Here is a 19134-nt window from a genome sequence, read left to right on the forward strand (position 1 = left end):
GATGTTTATTTATAAAACCCTCTCCAGGTCGCTCCAGAGAAGTTCGGTCGGGTTCAAGTCCGGGATCTGGCTGGGCCACTCAAGGACATCCAGAGACTTGTCCCGAAGCCACTCATGCATTGTCTTGGCTGTGTGCTTAGAGTCGTTGTCCTGTTGGGAGGTGAACCTTCGCCCCAGTCTGAGGTCCTGAGAACTCTGGTGCAGGTTTTCATCAAGGATCTCTGTACTTTGCTCTGCTAATCTTTCCCTCAATCCTGACAATTCTCCCAGTCCCTGATGCTGAAAAACATCCCCCACAGCATGATGCTGCCACCACCATGTTTCACCGTAGGGATGGTGCCAGGTTTCCTCCAGACGTGACACGTGGCATTCAGGCTAAATAGTTCAATCTTGGTTTCATCAGACCAGAGAATCTTGTTTCTCATGGTCAGAGTCCTTTAGGTGACTTTAGGCAAACTCCAAGTGGGCTGTCATGTGCCTTTTACTGAAGAGTGGCTTCTGTCTGGCCACTCTATCATAAAGGCCTAATTAGTAGAGTGCTGCAGAGATGGTTGTCTTTCTGGAAGGTTCTCCCATCTTCACAGAGGAACTCTGGAGCTCCGTCAGAGTGACCATCAGGTTCTTGGTCACCTCCCTGACCAAGGCCCTTCTCCCCTGACTGCTCAGTTTGGCCGGGCGGCCAGCATTAGGAAGAGTCTTGATGGTTCCAAACTTCTTCCATTTAAGAATGATTGAGCCCACTGTGTTCTTGGGTACCTTCAATGCTGCAGAAAGGTTTTGGTACCCTTACCCAAATCTGTGCCGATACAATCTTGTCTCAGAGCTCTACGGACAATTCTTCTGACCTCGTGGCTTGGTTTTTGCTCTGACATGCAGTCAACTGTGGGACCTTAATATCGACAGGTGCGTGCTTTTTTAAATCATGTCCAAATAAATTAGTTTACCACAGGTGGACTCCAATCAAGTTGTAGAAACATCAAGGATGATCAATGGAAACAGGATGCACCTGAGCTCAATTCCGAGTCTCATAGCAAAGTGGCTGAATACGTATGTAAAAATATTTGTATTTTATTTCTAATACATTTGCAAAAAACTCAAAAAAACATGTTTTTGCTATGTCAATATGGGGTATTGTGTGTTGATTAAATTGGGATTTTCTATTTATTTCATCCATTTTAGAATAAGGCTTTATCGGAACAAAATGTGGATAAAGTTATGGGGTGTCAATAATTTTCGAATTCACTGTACATGGTTATACCCAACAGGAGACAGACCTCGTCTATTTTCTTATGTAAACAAAAGCTTTTTGAATCATTTTAAACCAATGAAGATTAAGAGGGTAAAGGCAAAGCGCACTATCTGCATTCTAAGAATGTAATGCCATATTCCAGGGATGGGCAACTGGTGGCCCCCCTTTTGTAGGCCCGCGGACCAATTCTGTTGCTTTTTTTTGGGGGGGGGGGAGACTAAGTTGGGGTTTCAACCTACTGTTGAGAGTTAGAATAACAGAAAACACAAGGTGCAATTTTGAAATTTGTCAGCAAAACATTAAGTTAGCCGCTAGACTATGTATCAAGACGTGTAGTAAGCATGGTCGAATTAATTGATAACCAGTTAAACATAAAAACTGCAAACATCCACCCTATTGCATCATTTGTGGAATAGCAGGATATTAGCGGCAAAACATATTTTTTTTGTCTTCGCTGTCACAAGGGGGGACCGCTAAAATGTTTAACTCAATGTTTAAGGGGGGGGGGGGGTCTGGATGTGGGTACACAGACCCACGAGCCACTGCAGCCACTCATGAGGAGTTTTTTGTGGCTCCCACCCCAACAAAGTTGCTCATCCCTGATATATTCATATTAGCAGTACATGTAGATGACTCAGTGTGTGTGACTGCTTGTGTGTAATGTGCTGTACTGTTTTCATGATACCACAAATGGTCAGGTACAAGGTATAGTATCACGATAAATAATACCAAAACAATAACACAGCAAATAAATAAAGCATATTAGCCAGTCACAGAATGACACGTGATCCAGACAGAAACTGCTCTGTTAAATCGTGGGGCATCTTATGAGTTCAGTATCATTAGAATAAATGTTTTACGTCAACATCCATGTTGCATTAATGAATCAATTCTACAATCAATTTGACTCTTGTTTTTACCAATCCAACTGGGGATCCCCAGTGGCGCAGCAGTCTAAGGCACTGCATCTCAGTGCTAGAGGAGTCACTACTAGGGTTGCAAAGGGAAGGAAACTTTCCGGTAAATTTTCCACGAAAAGTTAAGCCCGGGAATATGGGGAATTTTGCTTAAATTCATCAAAAAGTTAGCTTATAACAGTGAACCTTTTTTGTGGGATACACATCAGGCAATTCTAGGTCTTGTGGCATATTTTGGTTAAACTATCCCCAATTCAATGGAATTGCAACCCTCTGCATGCACATTGCACTCTTCCATCACATGTACAGCTGATTCTCAAGATCTTGCACACTAATGAGATGCTATTGAACCCACACTACTACACTGTCTGAGCCAAGGACTACATGCTTTCTGGTACGTTCTGATTACAATACTGGGTGGGGTGAATATATTTTATAGGACATACATTATTTTTTGTTAACTAGTAAATAGTAGCATACAGCAAAGTGTGCTTAAATCATTTCTAAATTGTTAACAATTTCTGCTAGTTAGTTTTTGCTACCATGTGGGTTTTAGCTTGCTTGAGCCTGCTAACTGAGTGTTAATTCACCTGTTTCCATACATGTTTTATTTTAAAACATTTATCTTACAAAGGAGTTGTTTAATCTAACTGCTTAACTATTGATCTGTACATGGAATTGTATTTGTTTTTGTTTTTTTACTAATGTTTACTTACAACAAGCAACCTCTGACAAAAGTCCCTGTACTTCTTTTCGAGGTGAAAATGATGAATCAGACACCTTATTCATAGCAACAGCTCATGGTCCTCCTGGAATCAGACGTTTTTTTTGACTCAATGGAGGGGCGTAGTCAAAGAAATGCTAATGAATGTCTTGCTTGAGCTGTGTATGCAACTGGTTCACCTCTGATGCTCACAGGCAATGTGTATTGGCAGAGATTTCTGAATGTTCTTCGCCCAGCATAATTAACTAAATAATCTCCAGCCCTTAACCAGTATTCTACAAGAGCACAGACACAAGGGACAACAGACACACTGGCCTCTACATTGCAGATGAGCTGAAGGCAGTCATCAATGACCTTGGACCACAGAACATATTTGCACTGGTGAGAGACAATGCTGCAAACATGAAGGCTGCTTGGCTGTGCTGCTCATACACTGATTCTGCTCCTCAAGGACATCATGGCACTGAAAACAATGGATACACTCTACAAGAGAGTCAAGGAAATGGTTAGGTATGTGAAGGGCCATCAAGTTATAGCAGCAATCTACCTCACCAAGCAAAGTGAGAATAAGAGAACCACATTGAAGCTGCCAGCAACCTGTTTGACAGTCTCCTGGAGGGGAAGGAGACTCTTCAAGAAATGGCCATATCACAGTCTGCCGATATGGACAGCCTCATCAAGAGGATCCTCCTGGATGATGTATTTTTGGGAGAGAGTGGTAACTCTATAACCTATAGCAGTAGCCATTGCACGGATTGAAGGAGACAATGCCATTCTGTCTGATGTTCAGACTCTGCTTGCAGATGTAAGAGAAGAAATCCATACTGCCCTGCCCACATCACTGTTCCTCCAAGCAGAGGAAACTGCAGTTCTGAAATACATCAAAAAGCGTGAAGACTTCTGCCTGAAGCCCATACACGCTGCAGCGTACATGTTGGACCCCAAGTACGCTGGCAAGAGCATCCTATCTGGTGCAGAGCTCAACAAGGCCTATGATGTCATCACTACCATATCTCGCCACCTTGGCCTGGATGAGGGCAAGGTTCTTGGCAGTCTGGCAAAATACACTTCCAAGCAAAGGCTTTGGGATGGAGATGCAATATGGCAGTCGTGCCAACATATCTCATCAGCCACCTGGTGGAAGGGACTTTGTGGATCTGAGACTCTTTCCCCGGTTGCCTCCATCATCCTCCAAATCCCACCAACATCAGCTGCCTCAGAGCGCAACTGGTCCTTGTTTGGGAACACACACACCAAAGCACGCAACAGGCTGACCAATACAAGGGTCGAAAAAATTGGTGGCCATCCAGGCAAATTTGGGGCATTTTGAGCCTGACTTGCTATCCTCAACAAGGTTGTTAAGTGACAGTGAAGATGAGGCCTCAGAGTCTGATGTTCAAGAGGTGGACATTGAGGAGGTCCAGGGAGTACAAATGGAAGCCTGAGAGGAAGACAACCAAAGCTTTAGTTTCGAGACTATCATTTTTACAGAAAACGTTTTTGGAAGATGCGATGGATTATTGGGGATCATTCAATAATCCCTTTCTTTTGTTGTTCAGTGAAATCATCCCATGTGAAGAGTCAACTCATTTAATTAAAGTTCAATTCGTAACTAAATCGTTTTTTTCTATTGGAAAGATTTAATAATTAGCAATTTGTCTATGATCAGGTAAAAAAAAGGTTTGTGTTTGTCTCCATATGATATGGTAAATATATCCAATGCAAAAAACATCTACATTTAAATGGTATTAATATTAATTTGCATATATTTCCATTATTTCCCATATATTCCTGTTAATTCCCACAGAAAGTTTCCACCTCTGAATATTCCCCAAAATGTGCAACCCTAGTCACTACAGACCCTGGTTTGATTCCAGGCCGTATCACAACGTGATTGGGAGTCCCACAGGGCGGCGCACAATTGGCCCAGCGTCGTCCGGGTTAGGGTTTAGCCGGGGTAGGCCGTCATTATAAATACGAATTACCGAAAGTACCGAAAGTAACAGAAATTCTAGTACTGAACCGTTTTTCATGTTCTAGCATCGAAAGAAAGTACAGCAGTTTCAGTATACTGTGCAACACTACTGTATAAAACTACTCATTAGCTTTCCCATAAACACTTTCGTACTTGTGCAAAACATAAAACACACTGTTCCAATCTAGTTCAGTTCAGTCCAGCACGACAGCCCAAAACTCCTCATAAAAACAGGACGTTGGTGTTCCTCCCTGGTTTACATGAGCAGTTAAACAAAATGCTCAAAAACAATCCAAAGCCTTTCCAAAACAGATCAGAACTCCTTCAAAACAGTTTGAACCTCATAAAAACAGACTTCTGGTGTTGTCTCCGGCTTACAGCTGCAGTTAGCCAGCACGCAGCAGGATGTCTGTGGCAGAGCAAGAGAGAGGCCTTAATATGTAGACAGACAGAGAGACTGGAACAGAGCCTTTAACATAGAGATCATTTAGAGATATTTAACAGACATAGAGGTTGGTAGAGAGGCTGCCAGCATGAGCAGAGCTGATTACAGATGACCCAGAGAAAACAAGCTCTCCACAACAAAAGGCTAAAGAATATCCTGGAAATGACCCATTGGTACACACACATGCACACAGACAGGAAAGCCTCTTGTTCTGGAGTGTGTGCAAAGACTTTGATTACACTTCCCTGAGTTATTGGTTATTTTGTGCTGGAGAACACAGAGTGGTGAGGACTTAGAGTATGGGAACATTTTGGAAAACTGGATGCTTTCACGCCACTCAGCGGTGTTTTCTGCGTGTATGTGTGAGCGTGCGTGCGTGCCTGCGAGTTGGCATGCGTGCGTTGCATCAGATCGAGCCGTATCACTGTGCAGTCCAGAGGCGCCACAGAGCCAGAGATGTCAAACACGGTCTCTGTCTCCGACCCAAGAGATTAGAGACAGCATGAGTTCCTCTGTGGGATCCACTCTCTATTGAATCCTCCCACAAGAGCCGCTTAGATCCACTCCATATGATGAGGGAGAAGGTATAGACATAACATGGTGACTGTCTGAAAGAAAAATTCTAACATCCGCCCATCCAATAATTCCAGCTACCTGTGTATGCAGAATGGAATCCCCAGTGGAGCAGTAACATAACAACACAGGCCAAGAGAGGAGCTATCAGCAAGGACCACAGAATAAGACAAATAATTATACAAAAACTGCACCTCATGTTTCTCTATATACTGCTTATTCTCTCTCACTCATATATATATATACACTGCTCAAAAAAATAAAGGGAACACTTAAACAACACAATGTAACTCCAAGTCAATCACACTTCTGTGAAATCAAACTGTCCACTTAGGAAGCAACACTGATTGACAATAAATTTCACATGCTGTTGTGCAAATGGAATAGACAACAGGTGGAAATTATAGGCAATTAGCAAGACACCCCCAATAAAGGAGTGGTTCTGCAGGTGGTAACCACAGACCACTTCTCAGTTCCTATGCTTCCTGGATGATGTTTTGGTCACTTTTGAATGCTGGCGGTGCTTTCACTCTAGTGGTAGCATGAGACGGAGTCTACAACCCACACAAGTGGCTCAGGTAGTGCAGCTCATCCAGGATGCCACATCAATGCGAGCTGTGGCAAGAAGGTTTGCTGTGTCTGTCAGCGTAGTGTCCAGAGCATGGAGGCGCTACCAGGAGACAGGCCAGTACATCAGGAGACGTGGAGGAGGCCGTAGGAGGGCAACAACCCAGCAGCAGGACCGCTACCTCCGCCTTTGTGCAAGGAGGAGCAGGAGGAGCACTGCCAGAGCCCTGCAAAATGACCTCTAGCAGGCCACAAATGTGCATGTGTCTGCTCAAACGGTCAGAAACAGACTCCATGAGGGTGGTATAAGGGCCCGACGTCCACAGGTGGGGGTTGTGCTTACAGCCCAACACCGTGCAGGACGTTTGGCATTTACCAGAGAACACCAAGATTTGCAAATTCGCCACTGGCGCCCTGTGCTCTTCATAGATGAAACCAGGTTCACACTGAGCACGTGACAGACGTGACAGAGTCTGGAGACGCCGTGGAGAACGTTCTGCTGCCTGCAACATCCTCCAGCATGACCGGTTTGGCGGTGGGTCAGTCATGGTGTGGGGTGGCATTTCTTTGGGGGGGCCGCACAGCCCTCCATGTGCTCGCCAGAGGTAGCCTGACTGCCATTAGGTACCGAGATGAGATCCTCAGACCCCTTGTGAGACCATATGCTGGTGCGGTTGACCCTGGGTTCCTCCTAATGCAAGACAATGCTAGACCTCATGTGGCTGGAGTGTGTCAGTAGTTCCTGCAAGAGGAAGGCATTGATGCTATGGACTGGCCCGCCCGTTCCCCAGACCTGAATCCAATTGAGCACATCTGGGACATCATGTCTCGCTCCATCCACCAACGCCACGTTGCACCACAGACTGTCCAGGAGTTGGCGGATGCTTTAGTCCAGGTCTGGGAGGAGATCCCTCAGGAGACCATCCGCCACCTCATCAGGAGCATGCCCAGGCGTTGTAGGGAGGTCATACAGGCACGCCGAGGCCACACACACTACTGAGCCTCATTTTGACTTGTTTTAAGGACATTACATCAAAGTTGGATCAGCCTGTAGTGTGGTTCTCCACTTTAATTTTGAGTGTGACTCCAAATCCAGACCTCCATGGGTTGATAAATTGGATTTCCATTGATTATTTTTGTATGATTTTGTTGTCAGCACATTCAACTATGTAAAGAAAAAAGTATTTAATAAGATTATTTCTTTCATTCAGATCTAGGATGTGTTGTTTAAGTGTTCCCTTTATTTTTTTGAGCAGTGTATATATATACTGCTTATTCTCACTCACTCACCCTCCTTATTGACCCTGCTCTTTCTCCCTCTCCTTATTGACCCTGCTCTTTCTCCCTCTCCTTATTGACCCTGCTCTTTCTCCCTCTCCTTATTGACCCTGCTCTTTCTCCCTCTCCTTATTGACCCTGCTCTTTTCTCCCTCTCCTTATTGACCCTGCTCTTTCTCCCTCTCCTTATTGACCCTGCTCTTTCTCCCTCTCCTTATTGACCCTGCTCTTTCTCCCTCTCCTTATTGACCCTGCTCTTTCTCCCACTCCTTATTGACCCTGCTCTTTCTCCCTCTCCTTATTGACCCTGCTCTTTCTCCCTCTCCTTATTGACCCTGCTCTTTCTCCCTCTCCTTATTGACCCTGCTCTTCCTCCCTCTCCTTATTGACCCTGCTCTTTCTCCCTCTCCTTATTGACCCTGCTCTTTCTCCCTCTCCTTATTGACCCTGCTCTTTCTCCCTCTCCTTATTGACCCTGCTCTTTCTCCCTCTCCTTATTGACCTGCTCTTTCTCCCTCTCCTTATTGACCTGCTCTTTCTCCCTCTCCTTATTGACCCTGCTCTTTCTCCCTCTCCTTATTGACCTGCTCTTTCTCCCTCTCCTTATTGACCCTGCTCTTTCTCCCTCTCCTTATTGACCCTGCTCTTTCTCCCTCTCCTTATTGACCCTGCTCTTTCTCCCTCTCCTTATTGACCCTGCTCTTTCTCCCTCTCCTTATTGACCCTGCTCTTTCTCCCTCTCCTTATTGACCCTCTCTCCCCCTCTCCTTACTGACGCTCACTCTCAAATCAAACTTTATTTTTCACATGCTGAATACAACAACTTTAGACCTTACCGTGAAATGCTTATTTACAAGCCCTTAACAGTGCAGTTCAAGAAGAGTTGAGAAAATATTTACCAAATAAGTAAAAAAGAATAAAAAGTAACACAAAATAACAATAACGAGGCTATATACAGTTGAAGTCAGGTTTACATGCAAAAACTATAGTTTGTTAAATGTAAGTCGGTTAGGACATCTACTTTGTGCATGACACAAGTCATTTTTCCAACAATTGTTTACAGACAGATTATTACAGACAGATTATTTCATACACTAAGTTGACTGTGCCTTTAAACAGCTTGGAAAATTCCATAAAATGATGCCATGGCTTTAGAAGCTTCTGACAGGCTAATTGACATAATTTGAGTCAATTGGAGGTGTACCTGTGGATGTATTTCAAGGCCTACCTTCAAACTCAGTGCCTCTTTGCTTGACATCATGGGAAAATCAAAAGAAATCAGTCAAGACCTCAGAAAAACATTTGTAGACCTCCACAAGTCTGGTTCATCCTTGGGAGCAATTGCCAAACGCCTGAAGGTACCACGTTCATCTGTACAAACAATAGTTCGCAAGTATAAACACCATGGGACCACACAGCCGTCATACCGCTCAGGAAGGAGACGCATTCTGTCTCCTAGAAATTAACGTACTCTGGTGTGAAAAGTGCAAATCAATCCCAGAACAACAGCAAAGGACCTTGTGAAGATGCTGGAGTAAACGGGTACAAAAGTATCTACAGTAAAACGGGTCCTATATTGACATAACCTGAAAGCCCGCTCAGCAAGGAAGAAGCCACTGCTCCAAAACTGCCATACAAAAGTCAGACTGCGGTTTGCAACTGCACATGGGGACAAAGATCGTGCTTTTTGGAGCAATGTCCTCTGATCTGATGAAACAAAAATAGAACAGTTTGGCCATAATGACCATTGTTATGTTTGGAGGAAAAAGGGGGAGGCTTGCAAGCCGAAGAACACCATCCAAACCGTGAAGCACGGAGGTGGCAGCATCATGTTGTAGGGGTGCTTTGCTGCAGGAGGGACTGGTGCACTTCACAAAATAGATGGCATCATGAGGATGGAAAATTAGGTGGATATATTGAAGTAACATCAAGACATCAGTCAGGAAGTTAAAGCTTGGTCGCAAATGGGTCTTCCAAATGGACAATGACCCCAAGCATACTTCCAAAGTTGTGACAAAATGGCTTAAGGACAACAAAGGCAAGGTATTGGAGTGGCCATCACAAAGCCATGACCTCAATCTTATAGAAAATCTGTGGGCAGAACTGAAAAAGTGTGTGCGAGAAAGGAGACCTACAAACCTGACTCAGTTACACCAGCTGTCAGGAGGAATGGGCCAAAATGTATTGTGGGAAGCTTGTGGAAGGCTACGCAAAACGTTTGACCCAAGTTAAACAATTTAAAGGTAATGCTACCAAATACTAATTGAGTATACGTAAACTTCTGACCCACTGGGAATGTGATGAAAGAAATAAAAGCTGAAATAAATCATTCTCTCTATTATTATTCTGACATTTCACATTCTTAAAATAAAGTGGTGATCCTAACTGACATAAGACCGGGAAATTTTACTCGGATTAAATGTCAGGAATTGTGAAAAACGGAGTTTAAATGTATTTGGCTAAGGTGTATGTAAATTTCCCACTTCAACTGTACAGGGGGTACCGGTACTGAGTCAGTGTGCGGGGGTACAGGTTAGTTGAGTGTGCGGGGGTTAGTTGAGTGTGCGGGGGTACAAGTTAGTTGAGGTAATTTGTACATGTACAGTAGGTAGGGGGGAAGTGACTGCATAGATAATAAACAGCGAGTAGCAGCAGTGTACAAAACCAATGGGGGGGGGGGGGGGGGGGGGGGGGGGGGTCAATGTAAATAGTCCAGTGGCCATTTGATTAATTGTTCAGGAGTCTTATGGCTTGGGGGTAGAAGCTGTTAAGGAGCCTTTTGGTCCTAGACTTGGCGCTCCAGTACCGCTTGCCGTGCGGTAGCAGAGAAAACAGTCTGACTTGGGTGACTGGAGTCTCTACAATTTAATGACTTTCCTCTGACACCGCCTAGTATATAGGTCCTGGATGGCAGGAAGCTTGGCCTCAGTGATGTACTGGGCCGTTCGCACTACCCTCTGTAGCGCCTTACGGTCAGATGCCGAGCAGTTGCCATACCAGGCGGTGATGTAACCGGTCAGGATGCTCACGATGGTGCAGCTGTAGAACTTTGAGGATCTGAGGACCCATGCCAAATCTTTTCAGTCTCCTGAGGGGGAAAAGGTGTTGTCGTGCCCTCTTCACATCTGTCTTGGTGTGTTTAGACCATGGTAGTTCGTTGGTGATGTGAACACCAAGGAACTTGAAACTCTCGACCCGCTCCAATACAGCCCCGTCGATGTTAATGGGGGCCTGTTCGGCCGTCTTTTCCTGTAGTCCACGATCAGCAAGTCTTGCTCACATTGAGGGAGAGGTTGTTGTCCTGGCACCACACTGCCAGTTCTCTGACCTCCTCCTATAGGCCGTCTCATCGTTGTCGGTGATCAGGCCTACCACTGCTGGGTCGTCAGCAAACTTAATGATGGTGTTGGAGTCGTGTTTGGCCATGCAGTTGTGGGTGAACAGGGAGTACAGGACTAAGTACACACCCCTGAGTGGCCCCAGTGTTGAGGATCAGTGTGGCAGACGTGTTGTTGCCCACCCTTACCACCTGGGGGGCGGCCCGTCAGGAAGTCCAGGATCCAGTTGCAGAGGGAGGCGCCATCCCAGGGTCCTTAGCTCAGTGATGAGTTTTGTAGGCACTATGGTGTTGCACGCTGAGCTGTAGTCAATGAACAGCCTTCTTACATCTGTGGATCAGTATCCGGGAGGATGCTGTTGATGTGAGCCCTGACCAGCCTTTCAAAGCACTTCATGGCTACCGACGTGAGTGCTACGGGGCGGTAATCATTTAAGCAGGTTACCTTAGCTTCCTTGAGCACAGGGACTATGGTGGTCTGCTTGAAAAATGTAGGTATTACAGTCTCAGTCAGGGAGAGGTTGAACATGTCAGTGAAGACACCGAGCAGCTGGTCCGCGCATGCTTTGAGTACGCTTCCTGGTAATCCGTCTCACGCTCCTTATTGAACCTCTCTCCTTCTCCTTTTCTGTTTCCTTATCGTCTTTCTCGGTGTTTAATCTTTCCATATACCAGGGAGGGCAGGCCTTTCTCTCTGCTATGGAAACGACCTTTCAGCTCCAGATACACAACAGGCCCATAGTAGGTAGAAGGCATTCCATGACCATGGCTCCTGACTCCCTCCCTCCCTGAAACAATGTGTTGTCTGGTGTATGTTAGATGTTATTGTTCTGTGAACACTCATATTAAGCATAGCTTTTTACAACCCCTCATGAAGAGTCATGTGATATGTTTTATGGCTATTATATTTCAAGTGGCTAGTGTGTCGATCTGAAAACCACTACACTGCACTGCAGCTAGCACAGCAGCACAAGCTAACACAATAGAGTAACAAGCAAGCAGGCCAACAGTCACAGTAAAAGCTGCCTGCCTGAATAAAAGCTAAGAGAACAAAAGCAGCAAAACAAATCAGCAAACTCAATGACAACAACAGCTGACAGCTCTAAACAGCCTCCATCCCATTAACTTCAAAATAAGACATTTTATTCCACAACTGCCAAAGTTCTATCTAGACAACAAAGAGCCTTTATCCTCTTTCCACCATGATGCAGGCCAGGAACAGAACGATCCTAAAAATAAAGCCTTCCTTTTCATGTGTTCCTGGTGCAGACATGGAGAACATTGTCTATTTCCTGTTTTGACAGCAATATGAAAAGCCACAAATTCAAATGAGATTATCTGCCAGTGTCTCCATGGCGTCTGATAACATTCCTGTCTAGTGGTGTAAAACACATACCCTGGTGCGGTCACTGTGGTGCTCACATCACATTATACTCAGACACACGCCACGGACTCACGTTAACCTACATCAGCTACCCTCCACCGAGGGTATTTTACATCCTCCCCCTTCAGATGTAGCATTTATATAACTGATTCAATGAATCACTTATTAACTCAGCTTAAATTCAATGAATCACTTATTAACTCAGCTTAAATTCAATGAATCACTTATTAACTCAGCTTAAATTCAATTAATCACTTATTAACTCAGCTTAAATGATATGACCGTAACCCCACATGCATGTGTGTGGGTTTGGTCTTCTGTGTGTGTCTGTCAGAGATATGACTAATGAATCTCCCTCAGTTGCACGGTGGTGTGAGCACAGAGGAAGAGATTAGAGACAGAGAGTACCGAGTCGGTCGCAGGTTGATGATGCGTACAGCAGGCAGTAAAGAAACAGGCTAGCACTGATATGATGACCTTCTCCCCATCTCTCTCGGTCTCTCCCTGTCTCTCTCTACCATCTTCCTCCCCCATCTCTCTCTTTGTCGCTCTCCCTCTCCCCTTCTTTCTCTATGTCTCCCTCTGTCGCTAGATAGAGCGGGAGTGGAGAGAGATAAAATTAAACAAGTAGTGTCGTGCATCATTCCAATATGTGATCTGAGCGCATTGCACAAACACAGAGACACGATATGCTATTGCTCTGCGGTCCTGCCTGGAGGTTGGAAGTGGTGACATCAGCCCATTGAGAGGCATCTGTGATGCGTGAAGCCTGACAAGCGTGTCTGTCCTGGGAAACAGTTGGGATCAAACACCTGAGTGTAAACAAGCCCTGGTCCAAATCAGACTACTGCCAACTGCCAACCTTCTGTGCTGCTTATCAAATGACATCTAATATACTTAACTCTTCACTGAACCAATACTGCCGCCTTTATAGCGATAACTGTGCAAACAACTTTATAAACCACTGATATTCAGCAACTCTTAGAAACGCCTACATTTTCTTTCTATCATTGAAAACAAATGTGCTTCTCACTCAACACAGTCACCTGTAGGTTCAAGTCTTACCTGAGGTTTAAGGAGGTGAGTGACTGTAGGCTGATGATTGTGTCAGGAATGGTCTTGATACAGTTGTGATAGAGGTTCAGCGTTTCCAAGGCAACCAGGTGACACACCTCTAAGGGGACCTCCGCCAAACGATTCCTCGACAGGTCTGAGAGAGAGAGAGAGAGAGAGAGAGAGAGAGAGAGAGAGAGAGAGAGAGAGAGAGAGAGAGAGAGAGAGAGAGAGAGAGAGAGAGAGAGAGAGAGAGAGAGAGAGAGAGAGAGAGAGAGAGAGAGAGAGAGAGAGAGAGTGTGAGAGAGAGAGTGTGAGAGAGAGAGAGAGAGAGTGAGAGAGAGAGAGAGAGAGAGAGTGTGAGAGAGAGAGAGAGTGTGAGAGAGAGAGAGAGTGTGAGAGAGAGAGAGAGAGAGTGAGAGAGAGTGAGTGAGAGAGAGTGAGTGAGAGCGAGAGAGAGAGAGAAAATGGGAAGAGACAGATATCACCTGTAGTTATATACTAGTGCCACTAGGTGTCTCTCTCCCTGGCCCAGGACCTCCCCTCCACACAAGCCAGTTCAGCCAAGCTATCCAAAGCCTACAGGCTAACACAACAATTCCTGTACTGGCTCCCAGCAGCAAATAACAACATTGATATCAGCTGAGGCCATAATAACAATTAGCCACTGTGTTCAGATTAGCTCCACTCCACTCCTGCCTACTGTTCCAAGGTGATTTAGTGAATTCAACTGGGATGACCTAAAGCACTCGGTCAATATAGAAGCCTGTGTTACATTATGGACACCACAGGGGAAGGAAGTTCTGTTAAAAACACTCAGAGACAAAAGGCTACTCATAGTTGATCTTCCGCTCTAGCAAAACAGCTTCAGTGTGACTCAAAGCCCTGCTAGCACTAGTAGCACTGACTGGAAATAATGACTAAGGCCTGGAAATAACATCACAGTGTGTGTGCACATATGTACTATGTATTTAGAAAGACCAAATACCCACAGTGAATGGTGTCAGTATCATGTAGCATCACTATGACCCCCATCCTACTATGCAGCATGACAGTCAGCATCACCATGACCCCCATCCTACTATGCAACATGACAGTCAGCATCACCATGACCCCCATCCTACTATGCAGCATGACAGTCAGCATTACCATGACCCCCATCCTACTATGCAACATGACAGTCAGCATCACCATGACCCCCATCCTACTATGCAACATGACAGTCAGCATCACCATGACCCCCATCCTACTATGCAGCATGACAGTCAGCATTACCATGACCCCATCCTACTATGCAACATGACAGTCAGCATCACCATGACCCCCATCCTACTATGCAACATGACAGTCAGCATCACCATGACCCCCATCCTACTATGCAACATGAGTCAGCATCACTATGATCCCATCCTACTATGCAACATGACAGTCAGCATCACCATGACCCCCATCCTACTATGCAACATGACAGTCAGCATCACCATGACCCCCATCCCACTATGCAACATGACAGTCAGCATCACCATGACCCCCATCCTACTATGCAACATGACAGTCAGCATCACCATGACCCCCATCCTACTATGCAACATGACAGTCAGCATCACTATGACCCCCATCCTACTATGCAACATGACAGTCAGCATCACTATGACCCCCATCCTACTATGCAGCATGAAAGTCAGCATCACTATGACCCCCATCCTACTATGCAGCATGACAGTCAGCATCACTATGACCCCCATCCTACTATGCAGCATGACAGTCAGCATCACTATGACCCCCATCCTACTATGCAACATGACAGTCAGCATCACTATGACCCCCATCCTACTATGCAACATGAGTCAGCATCACTATGATCCCATCCTACTATGCAACATGACAGTCAGCATCACCATGATCCCATCCTACTATGCAACATGACAGTCAGCATCACCATGATCCCATCCTACTATGCAGCATGACAGTCAGCATCACCATGACCCCCATCCTACTATGCAGCATGACAGTCAGCATCACTATGACCCCCATCCTACTATGCAACATGACAGTCAGCATCACTATGACCCCCATCCTACTATGCAACATGAGTCAGCATCACTATGATCCCATCCTACTATGCAACATGACAGTCAGCATCACCATGACCCCCATCCTACTATGCAACATGACAGTCAGCATCACCATGACCCCAATCCTACTATGCAACATGACAGTCAGCATCACCATGACCCCCATCCTACTATGCAGCATGACAGTCAGCATTACCATGACCCCCATCCTACTATGCAGCATGACAGTCAGCATCACTATGACCCCCATCCTACTATGCAACATGACAGTCAGCATCACTATGACCCCCATCCTACTATGCAACATGAGTCAGCATCACTATGATCCCATCCTACTATGCAACATGACAGTCAGCATCACCATGACCCCCATCCTACTATGCAACATGACAGTCAGCATCACCATGACCCCATCCTACTAATCAACATGACAGTCAGCATCACCATGATCCCATCCTACTATGCAACATGACAGTCAGCATCACCATGACCCCCATCCTACTATGCAACATGACAGTCAGCATCACCATGACCCCATCCTACTAATCAACATGACAGTCAGCATCACCATGATCCCATCCTACTATGCAGCATGACAGTCAGCATCACTATGACCCCCATCCTACTATGCAACATGACAGTCAACATTACCATGACCCCCATCCTACTATGCAACATGACAGTAAGCATCACTATGACCCCCATCCTACTATGCAACATGACAGTCAGCATCACCATGACCCCCATCTTACTATGCAACATGACAGTCAGCATCACTATGACCCCCATCCTACTATGCAACCTGACAGTCAGCATTACCATGACCCCCATCCTACTATGCAACATGACAGTCAGCATCACTATGACCCCCATCCTACTATGCAACATGACAGTCAGCATCACTATGACCCCCATCCTACTATGCAACATGACAGTCAGCATCACTATGACCCCCATCCTACTATGCAACATGAGTCAGCATCACTATGATCCCATCCTACTATGCAACATGACAGTCAGCATCACCATGACCCCCATCCTACTATGCAACATGACAGTCAGCATCACCATGACCCCATCCTACTAATCAACATGACAGTCAGCATCACCATGATCCCATCCTACTATGCAACATGACAGTCAGCATCACCATGACCCCCATCCTACTATGCAACATGACAGTCAGCATCACTATGACCCCCATCCTACTATGCAGCATGACAGTCAGCATCACTATGACCCCCATCCTACTATGCAACATGACAGTCAACATTACCATGACCCCCATCCTACTATGCAACATGACAGTAAGCATCACTATGACCCCCATCCTACTATGCAACATGACAGTCAGCATCACCATGACCCCCATCTTACTATGCAACATGACAGTCAGCATCACTATGACCCCCATCCTACTATGCAACCTGACAGTCAGCATTACCATGACCCCCATCCTACTATGCAACATGACAGTCAGCATCACTATGACCCCCATCCTACTATGCAACATGACAGTCAGCATCACTATGACCCCCATCCTACTATGCAACATGACAGTCAGCATCACTATGACCCCCATCCTACTATGCAACATGACAGTCAGCATCACTATGACCCCCATCCTACTATGCAACATGACAGTCAGCATCACTATGACCCCCATCCTACTATGCAGCATGACAGTCAGCATCACTATGACCCCCATCCTACTATGCAGCATGACAGTCAGCGTCACTATGACCCCCATCCTACTATGCAGCATGACAGTCAGCGTCACTATGACCCCCATCCTACTATGCAGCATGACAGTCAGCGTCACTATGACCCCCATCCTACTATGCAGCATGACAGTCAGCATCACTATGACCCCCATCCTACTATGCAGCATGACAGTCAGCATCACTATGACCCCCATCCTACTATGCAGCATGACAGTCAGCATCACTATGACCCCCATCCTACTATGCAGCATGACAGTCAGCATCACTATGACCCCCATCCTACTATGCAGCATGACAGTCAGCATCACTATGACCCCCATCCTACTATGCAGCATGACAGTCAGCATCACTATGACCCCCATCCTACTATGCAGCATGACAGTCAGCATCACTATGACCCCCATCCTACTATGCAACATGAGTCAGCATTACCATGACCCCCATCCTACTATGCAACATGACAGTCAGCATCACTATGACCCCATCCTACTATGCAACATGACAGTCAGCATCACTATGACCCCCATCCTACTATGCAACATGACAGTCAGCATCACTATGACCCCCATCCTACTATGCAACATGACAGTCAGCATCACTATGACCCCCATCCTACTATGCAACATGACAGTCAGCATCACTATGACCCCCATCCTACTATGCAACATGACAGTCAGCATCACTATGACCCCCATCCTACTATGCAGCATGACAGTCAGCATCACTATGACCCCCATCCTACTATGCAGCATGACAGTCAGCATCACTATGACCCCCATCCTACTATGCAGCATGACAGTCAGCATCACTATGACCCCATCCTACTATGCAGCATGACAGTCAGCATCACTATGACCCCCATCCTACTATGCAGCATGACAGTCAGCATCACTATGACCCCCATCCTACTATGCAGCATGACAGTCAGCATCACTATGACCCCCATCCTACTATGCAGCATGACAGTCAGCATCACTATGACCCCCATCCTACTATGCAGCATGACAGTCAGCATCACTATGACCCCCATCCTACTATGCAGCATGACAGTCAGCATCACTATGACCCCCATCCTACTATGCAGCATGACAGTCAGCATCACTATGACCCCCATCCTACTATGCAGCATGACAGTCAGCATCACTATGACCCCCATCCTACTATGCAGCATGACAGTCAGCTATGCCATCCTACTATGCAGCATGACAGTCAGCATCACTATGACCCCCATCCTACTATGCAGCATGACAGTCAGCATCACTATGACCCCCATCCTACTATGCAGCATGACAGTCAGCATCACTATGACCCCCATCCTACTATGCAGCATGACAGTCAGCATCACTATGACCCCCATCCTACTATGCAACATGACAGTCAGCATCACTATGACCCCCATCCTACTATGCAACATGACAGTCAGCATCACTATGACCCCCATCCTACTATGCAACATGACAGTCAGCATCACTATGATCCCATCCTACTATGCAACATGACAGTCAGCATCACTATGATCCCATCCTACTATGCAACATGACAGTCAGCATCACCATGACCCCCATCCTACTATGCAACATGACAGTCAGCATCACTATGACCCCTATTCTACTATGCAACATGACAGTCAGCATCACTATGACCCCCATCCTACTATGCAGCATGACAATCAGCATCACTATGACCCCCATCCTACTATGCAACATGACAGACCGATTAAGGCTCAAACTGAGACACATATTAGGGGGTGGGGACGTGTGCATGTATGTGTCTATGTGTTTGCATGGCGGGCAGTGTAGGCTATACAACAGGTCATGTGATGTGACACGGCCT

At 45.9% G+C, this 19134-nt stretch overlaps 1 pseudogene; it reads right to left on the minus strand.

Moving 5' to 3' along the window:
* LOC115161033 (leucine-rich repeat and calponin homology domain-containing protein 1-like) overlaps positions 1 to 19134 on the minus strand; it is a 103460-nt pseudogene that overhangs the window by 43734 nt on the left and 40592 nt on the right.

Source organism: Salmo trutta, chromosome 24 (genome assembly GCF_901001165.1).
Source record: "Salmo trutta chromosome 24, fSalTru1.1, whole genome shotgun sequence".
Lineage (NCBI taxonomy): Eukaryota > Metazoa > Chordata > Actinopteri > Salmoniformes > Salmonidae > Salmo > Salmo trutta.